General features: G+C 45.7%; 1 pseudogene; it reads left to right on the plus strand.

Annotated features, from left to right (window-relative positions):
* Positions 1–2,816: 2,816 nt before the first annotated feature.
* Positions 2,817–6,495, plus strand: LOC114686843 (annotated as a pseudogene).
* The last annotated feature ends 1,687 nt before the right edge of the window (positions 6,496–8,182 follow it).

Consider the following 8,182-nt stretch of genomic DNA (forward strand, 5'->3'; position numbering starts at 1 on the left):
GATCCACCTCAACTCCCCTCTACGTCTCTTTTCCCAAACCTGCCCTTTCAAAGTCCGCCAAACACAGCTCCTCCCCCAGAGAGGCTCAAGACCACTCCCACAGGGTATATAAGCTGCATCCCTGAAAACAGACACATGGTTTTCCAGTCTCTCTTCCTCATCTCCTCTCTGGGGGGCCGGAGAACCTCCCAGGAACGCTTTATCCATTAAACCAGGGCTTTTCTAATTCGGTCTGATTTGGTTTGATTTGGATTGCTGCATCAGCAGAGAGGCTTATTGGGGTGCCAAAAACTTATCAGTCCCCAGTTCGTGACACTGTTTGTGGGAAGTTGTGGAGCCTTTTGGAAGTTCAGCCTTACTGGAGGAAGTATATAACTAGGGGCAGGCTCAGAGTGCTTATAGCCTGGCCTCAATTCCACTCACTCTCTCTGCTTCGTGTTTGATTTCTCAGCTTCCTGGTTCTTGCTATCAGGTCTGCTGATTGATGCCATGGCTCCTTGCCAGGATGAGCTCTTATCCTGCTGGAACCATAATCCATTATAAGCTCTTCCTTCTTTAAGTTGCTTTGGTCATGGTATTTTGTCACAACAATGGAAAAGTAACTGAATACATTCTATAGTATTTGAATGAACGAGAATGGCTCCCATAGGCTCATATATTTTAATACTTGGTCGCCAGTTGGTTGAACTGTTTGGGAAAGATTCAGGGATGTGGCCTTGTTGGAGGAGGTACGTCACTAGGGACAGGCTTTGAGGTTTCAAAGGACTTGCTCCAGCCCCAGTTATTTCTGTCTGTCTCCTACCTATGGATCAGGATGTAAGTTCCCAGCTACTGCTCTGTTGTCATGCCTGCCTATCTATTGCCAAGTTTCCTGCCGTGATGTCATGGACTCACCCTCTGAAACTATAAGGCCAATAAACTCTTTTCTCAATTGCTGTGGCCTGGCTCCAGAGAGTCGAACCTAGCTCTAATCCATCTTCTGTTTAGCAGACACCTTTTGTTTCCCTTGTTGCCCTATGTGAATCTTGTCTGGGAGTATCCCAAGAATACAAAGCCCTATGCAAAACTTGGTTCAGGAAACCCATAAAACTGTGGTTTCTGATTGAGGAATTTGCATTTAGCATTGTATTTTTGGGAGCTTCTTTCAGGTTGTTTTGAACGGAGAAATCATCTGGCTAAACTGTAAACATAGAGAAAAATAAAAATGCCCTGGGTGAAGGGAAAGTGTTTCAGTCCTTAGAGACTGGATCCCCCTGCAGCCGCAAAAGGCTAAATTCATTCTTAAGATGCCTCTGGGTTTTCTTTCCTCAGATCCGAGTGAACACACTCACCATGCTGTGTCACTTCGAGGCATATCACAGTTATTTAAACAAAACAGTAAGACCGCTTTATCTCTTCTCACTAATTTTGCTTTGAAGCACACTTTATCAGATATCTAAAGGGACACACCAGTTGTTTTTTGGTTTCTATTTGCTTGAAAGGCTGTTGTCAATCCTTGTGACTCTCAGTTTGTCCTGTCTTTATCAGGGAGGTGTGTTTCTTTGAAACCTTATATAGTTGGATCTTAAAACAATTTTCTTTTACTATTTGAGAATTTCATACATGTATATACTATGTTTTGATCAAATTTAACTCCCATTCTCTCCCATCTAATTTTTCCTCTATTCCTTTCCCTCCAACTCCCTGTGCTCTTACTTTAAAAACCACGAGCCCATTTAGTGCTGCCTGTATGTGTGGTCGCAGGACCAGCCACTGGCACATGAGTAGTCTCTTAGAGCCACACCCCCAAGGAAAACTGACTCTCTTTCTTCCAGCAGGAATCAGTTTTCAGTAGCCCATTAAATATTGGTGGAACTTCATGAGCCCTGTGATGGCTATTCTTGGTTGTCGACTTAATTATATCCTGAATGAACTATAATCCAGAAATGGAGGATGCACTTGTGATCCAAACCTTAAGGAGAGAAGACAACATGCCTCTGATCCAGATCTCGAGGCTGGATGACGCACACCTTTAATCCAGACCTTGAGACCAGAAGGCACACCTGTAATCTGGACCATACCTTCTGCTGGAAGGACAATGGAATAAGGAAGGGGGTGTGTTCTTCACCTGCTTGCCTTGCCTTGTCAGCACATCCATTCCTTCACTGGCATTGGGAGTCTACTGCTTTGGGATTCCAGCAGATACAGAAGACCAGCTGAGACACCCAGCCTTGCGGGACTGAGAAACTCCTGGATTCTTGGATTTTTTATTCACAGCTAGCCATTGTTGGACTGCAGCCTGTAAGTCATTTCAATAAATACACACACACACACACACACACACACACACGCCAATTCTATAAGTTCTGTGACTCTAGAGAACCCTGACAAATACAGATTTTGTGGTAGTTTGAATGTAATTGGCCCCCATAATCTCATAGGGACTGGCACTATTAGGAGCTGTGGCTTTGTTGGAGTAGGTATAGCTTTGCTGGAAGTGTGTCACTGTGTGTTGGTTTTATGTGGTGCTTTTACCCATGAGGAAAAGTCATAAGGCACAACAAAACCCACTATGAGAGTTTTATTTGGAGGAGGGAGGGACAGGACAGAATGTGATCAGGCCTGTTTGAAAGACATGTGTGGAGAGAGGGGAGGGTATGTGGAACCTGCATTTTATGGACTACCCTGCACATGCATATATGGGCCCACTTGGCTACTCCATGCATGCACCCCAGAAATGACTAGGTAGAAATGACTAGGTGTCTTATTGAGGCATGCATGGTCATGGGGGAGTGGTTAGAATTCCTATCATCCTGTACTCTTTGTTCTTGTAAAAGATGGTAGATGAGCAGGTATGGGGGCGTTGTGTCTCCCAAACCTGCTTCCAGCTAACTTGGTGGGCACTAGTTAACTCTGGGGGGTAGGGAAGGGCGTTTCTGAGGTAGCCGGGCATCCTGGGACAGTGGATTGTCATCTGCTGCTTTGGAGCTGTCCATCATCTTTCTCACCTTGGGACTTCGTTGGCTGCTTGTGTCTGGGAAGGTGCTGGTGAGACAGAGAAAGCTTAGGAATAAAGAAAAAAAATTTACCTTTTGGGGGGGCGGTCCCAGGGTGAGGGAAGGGGTCCTGGGTCCAGGAAAGTTTGGGTTATATTTATCCGAAGCAGATCAGAACTGTCCAGATGGATTCAAGCTGGTTCTGGAGCTCAGAAGAATTTTTAAACATATTAAGAAGCAGCCATGGGAAATTTAAAATCTTGAAACATGACCATGATATTGTAATGTTTATTACTCTGCTATATTGGTTAGTGTTAGTGTATGTGTGAGGGGGATATTTAGAACATGCTTTTAATTTTTATCTGAGATAAGCCTTATCTGAGACAGATTATTTTAAGGCACCTGTTTCCTTAATTAGTTTAGCATCCAGGAGACACAGGTGATCAATCACTGAGGGTATTTAACAGTAATGGATTGTTATATTAAAGTCTGTTTTATTTATTTATTTTTATTTTTTCAGAGTCTGGAGTTTTGGTTGGGTCTGGGGGTATAAATACCTCTGGACTATTACTATTCCTTACCGCCTGGATATATTTGACGGTCCTCGTCCTCTGGCTCTATGGTGGCCCTATAACAATTAGCTGAGTAGTTAATTAGGAGTGGGAACCAGGAAGGTGAGACCCCATTCTTCTGGAATTGGTGACAAGGCCATGGATCCTGGTGTCCTCTGGAACTTGAGAAAACAGGGTCCTGTCTGTGTCATTGTGTATGAAGAGAGATTTTTCTGGGATGGAGGTGAGATGAAAGGCTTCAGATGGGACAGGTGAATCAGTGAGGAAAAGCCCTCCAGCTTAGCAGCTGTGAGGGTTACAAGAATTACCTTGAAGGGTCCCTGCTATTTAGGGGGAAGGGGTGAGGGGCACTGGCCTAGAGGAGAAAGAATCCCCAGTGCGGATTGGGGGTGGTCATGAATCATCACATGGCTGAGGTAAGGAATGATCTGCGGAATTCCACAGGATAGACCAGAAGTGACAGAGTAAGGGAGTTAACAGATTGTCTGGGAGGGGTGAAGGTTTGGATCGAAGATCCCGTGTTAGAGCCGGTCTCCTATACTTGAGTTCAAATGGAGAAATTGAAAGAGGCTTCTTGGGAAGGGCCTGGAGCCTGAAAAGAGCTAGAGGCAATAATTTTACCCAGTCAAGGTGAAGTTCCTGTGACATCTTAGTAAGAATAATTTTAAAGACCGGTTGGTGCACTCCACCTTTCCTGAGAACTGAGGACGGTATGGAATATGAAAATGCCAAGGAATATTAAGAGCCTTAGCTTGTGTCTGGGAAACCTGGGAGGTGAACTCTGGACCATTATCAGACTGAAGAGAGGCAGGAAACCTAGGAATAATTTCTTGAAGAAGGAAATCTGCAACTGTCTGAGCCTGCTTATTAGAAATCAGATATGCCTCCACCCAATTCGAAAATGAGTCCACCATCACGAGGAGATATTTAATTTTTCTGACGGTGGGCATATGGGTAAAATCGAGCTGCCAGTCAGTTCCTGGAAGGGAACCTCTAGCCTAGTGGGTGGGAAAAGGCTGACTTCGGTATCTAGTATTGTGGTCTGTCTTTTGGCAAATTTCACAAGAGGCAGTAGTAGTTCTTAAGAACTGTAAGTCCTCAGAGGTGGGCTGCAAGTGGGTTTGTACTAATTGAGACAGATCAAGATGGTTAGGGTGAAAGAGCTGGTGTAGTTAGGACAGAGTTTGCCTAGTGTCAGGAGTTGCCTGTGAGGGTGCGGGCTGCACTGTATGGATTCCCTGCAGTGGGTGGGGTGAATCTTGGCCCTGGAGGGCTGCCGTCCTGGCTGCTTGGTCAGCCTGGTTATTTCCCTTAGAGATGATGGCGCTATTGATCTGATGAGATTGGCAGTGAATAATTCCTATAGCCTTAGGGAGATGGGAAGCTTTTAGCATGGCCATTATTTGGCCTGAATTAGATATGGATCCTCCATTTGCTGTAAGAAGCCCACGCTCTCTCCAAATAGCAGCATGGGACAGGAGGATATGGAAAGCATATTTGGAGTCTGTATAAACATTTAGGGATTGCCCCTGTGCCAGTTGGAAGGCACGGGTGAGAGCTATCAGTGCAGCCTGTTGGTTAGTGGTGTGTGTGGGTGATGCCTGTGCTTCTACCACCTCAGCATCTGACACTATGGCATAGGCCACTTTACGGGTCCCCTCATGTAAAAAGGAGCTGCCATCTGTGTACCAGGTATGAGTGGCCTGAGGCAATGTGCCCTCCTGTATGTGTGAAGGGTGAGGCAACAGTTCCTCCAAGGTTTCAGTGCAGGAATGAGAGGGACAATAGTCAGGGTTAGGTTGAGGAAGGAGGCTTGAAATATTAGGGGCTCAGGAAAGAGCTTTGTCGGGATCTAGTCCATAGCCATAAAAAGCAACAGGAATTTCATTCCATTTTCCAGCACATACAGTCAGCTCAGTCTCAGAATTGTTTGCTCAGCACATAGTGACAATTGTTCATCATGTTAAAAGAACATCACTTTGGATCCTTTGGAATGACATCGCATAAACACTTTACTAAATGCCTAAAGAGAGGAAACGAACAAGAAGCAGCTAAAAATAAGAAAAGCCCAGAGATACACAGGAGGATAGACATTTCCCCTAGTACATTCAGGAAACATGGTTTGACTCACGAGGAAATGCAAAGTCCCCGGGAAGCTGGCTACAAGGCTGGAGGCAAATACAAGGATGATCTTCCTGGATATTGAGCGTCATAAAAAAAACATAAGGAGAGAGATTTTAAGTGAGGTAAATCAAGAGAGTTGGTGGATTCCTGAGACTCTAGCCACTCGAGAAAGATTGAGAAAACAGAGAAAACTCACAAAGGATCAAAGAAGAAGAAGCACCACAGAGCAAGAGACTGTCTAGGTCCTCCTCTTCCTCTTCCCAGTCGTCTCACTCCTACAAAGCAGAGGAGAGGGGGAAGAGCAACACAGGTTTTGACAGATCCAGACTGGGGACCAAAGACTTGGTGGGTCCAAATGAAAGAGGTGGCAGAGCTTGGGGAACCTTTCAATTTCGAGCAAGAGGGAGAGGTTGGGGCAGAGGAAACTATTCTGGTATCAATAACAACAACAGCAACAATGGTTTTCAGAAGAGAAACCCGGAAGGGGAATGGGATCCAGAGTACACACCCAAAAGCAAGATGTGTATTACTTGCATGATGACCGGGAAGGTGAGGGCAGTGACAAGTGGCTGAGCCGTGGCTGAGCCGTGGCCGTGGCCATGGCCGTGGCCGAGGAGCCTTCTCCCTGGGGTCGGGGTCGGTTCATGTTCCGGAAATCCAGTACTAGCTGCAAGCGGGCCCACGACAAGTTCAGTAGGGAGGAAGGAGAAACTGAAGATGATGAGAGTGTGACAGAGAACAGAGAAGAGAAGGACAGTTTACAGCCCACAGCTGAGCAGGGGTCACTCTCGATGGAGCCCTTCCCCTGGGGAGAAAGGCGCTAGGGGAGGCTGGTGGAGCTAAACCGGGAACCTTCAGAAGATCCTGCAAATCCCACCCCACAACCCCCCAGCCACACACAGCACAGTACACATCCCGGTGTTGTCCCACTGGACAGAGGACGCTGGCCACAGAGCCTAGGATCAGGCCCGAGTTTTGAGTGGCCCACAATAAAATGGGCTCCGGCTGTTTCTTGCTTGTTGTTGGTGTGTGGGGTGGGGGCAGGGTAGGGAGAATGATGCTGATGCTTGGATTTGGGTTTTTTTTTTTTCCCTATTAGAAACCAAGTTTTCTTAATTTCATTGGAGTTAAGAGGATGAACTGGGTTTTCAGTCTTTTCCCGTCCTGATTTTTTAAGATTTTATTTATTATGTATACAGTATTCTGCCTGCACATATAACTATAGGCCAGAAGAGGGCACCAGATCTGGTTACAGATGGTTGTGAGCCACCATGTGGGTGCTGGGAATTGAACTCAGGACCTCTGGAAGAGCAGGCAGTGCTCTTAACCTCTGAGCCATCGTTCCAGCACCCCACCCCTCAACCCCTAGCCCCCGTCCTGATTTTTAAAAAGCCCTTGTATATTCTTTTCTTTTTAAGGCATATGTAGTAATATTAGCAGAAAGATTTAATTTGGGCAACTTTGATTCTTCAGAGAAAACAAAGCATATGAATAAACACTGAACTGTTTACCTCAGTTGGGGACCAAACTGGTTGGATCTTTGTAGAAACCGGTTTTGTATGTCGTGGAGGAGTCTAAGGCCTTTCTGACCACCCTGCGTCCCCTTTCTGCACAGTCCTGTGTCATGTGGAGTTGCTCCCAGCCTCCCCTTGCACCCTCCTGCTCCTGTCTGATTTCTCCTGGGCCTGGCTTCCCATTGTCCACCAGCAGCTCCGCGATCCTCCACTTTGTAGTCCTGCTGGTCCTCAGCAAAGGGAGGGAAACTGGAGGGCAGTTTCTGGTCTGTTTTCTAAGAAACCTCTCCTCTGAATTCTATTATCTCTACAAATATAAGATGAGAAAAGAATTGTTTCAATAATTTTTATTGATTTTTTTTTTTTATAAAATGAAAAGAAACTCCTATGATTGATTAAGGATGATGGTTATGGCTGGGCGGTTTGTGGGGTTCTTTTTTGTCTTGTTTTTTTTAACCTTAAGTTTTGAGTTGAAACACTTTCAGATGTTTGAGGGGGAACATCCTCATAGAAGGGTCCTTGTGCTTGCCTTCTGGGAGGCAGTCCTGTGCAGGTGAGGCGGTCCTGTGCAGGTGAGGCGTCCGGAACAGGTGAACACAGCATTTGTGCACATGGTCTATGCCGACCGCACTCTCCTCTTCCCCAGCCTTTGCTCGGGGGTTGTTGCTACTTCCCCTTACTTTGCTAATTTCTGTAGTTAAGTTGGTTTTACTTGAATGATTCATGTTTAGGGAAGAAAAGAAAAACACCCTTAAGTTTTTGTTTCAACTCCTCCTGCAAATAAAAACAATAGATGAAGTGACAGATTAAAAAAAAAAAGAAAAGACAAGAAAACATGCTCAGATTCGTTACAACTGTTGAGCACAACCAACTCTCCTGCAGCTGTTTCTGCATCTCCAGACTTTACTTGTGAACTGGGGCATAACAGTCCCGAGGCAGACAGAAGCCACTAGGCTATGTTGTGGTAAACAGCTGGATGGACTACAGTTAGTCCAGC

Source organism: Peromyscus leucopus, chromosome 3 (assembly GCF_004664715.2).
Source record: "Peromyscus leucopus breed LL Stock chromosome 3, UCI_PerLeu_2.1, whole genome shotgun sequence".
Taxonomy (NCBI): Eukaryota; Metazoa; Chordata; class Mammalia; order Rodentia; family Cricetidae; genus Peromyscus; species Peromyscus leucopus.